The following is a 481-nucleotide window of genomic DNA, read 5'->3' as shown; positions in this document are numbered from 1 at the left end:
ACCCGCGGCGGTGTGGCCGTGGGAGCCCGGGGCTGCCGTCCCGTCCCCCCGGGTGCCCCTCTCAGAGGTGGACTCTGCCCGGCCAGAAACCGGGCTCCTCCGTGTCCCCTCCTGTGGTGTTTTGGTCCTGTTGCCCTTTACGGTTTCTAATGAAGATGAAGTAAGGCGGCTGCTGCTGCTGTTGCTGCTCTTCGTGGACCCTGCAGAAATATTCAATTTATCTTGGCTTATAGGAAATTAAGACCGCTTTAGAGAGACATCGTCACTAGCTCTGCCACCCTTGGGACCCATCTGCACATTGCCAGGATCCCTCTGTCCCTGACTACTGGATTTTTTTTTTATTTTTTTTTTTTTTTTTGAGGGGTGGTGGTTGTTTATTTTTTTGGTTGTTGTGGGTTTTATTTTAGGGTTTTTTTTCCCCCTTTTGAGAAGGGAGGGGAAGGTGCCACTGGATGTGTATGACAGAAGCAGGGTTTTTTGG

Source organism: Egretta garzetta, unplaced genomic scaffold, assembly GCF_000687185.1.
Source record: "Egretta garzetta isolate BGI_Z169 unplaced genomic scaffold, ASM68718v1 scaffold94, whole genome shotgun sequence".
Lineage (NCBI taxonomy): Eukaryota > Metazoa > Chordata > Aves > Pelecaniformes > Ardeidae > Egretta > Egretta garzetta.
Note: the sequence above shows the minus strand (reverse complement) of the source record.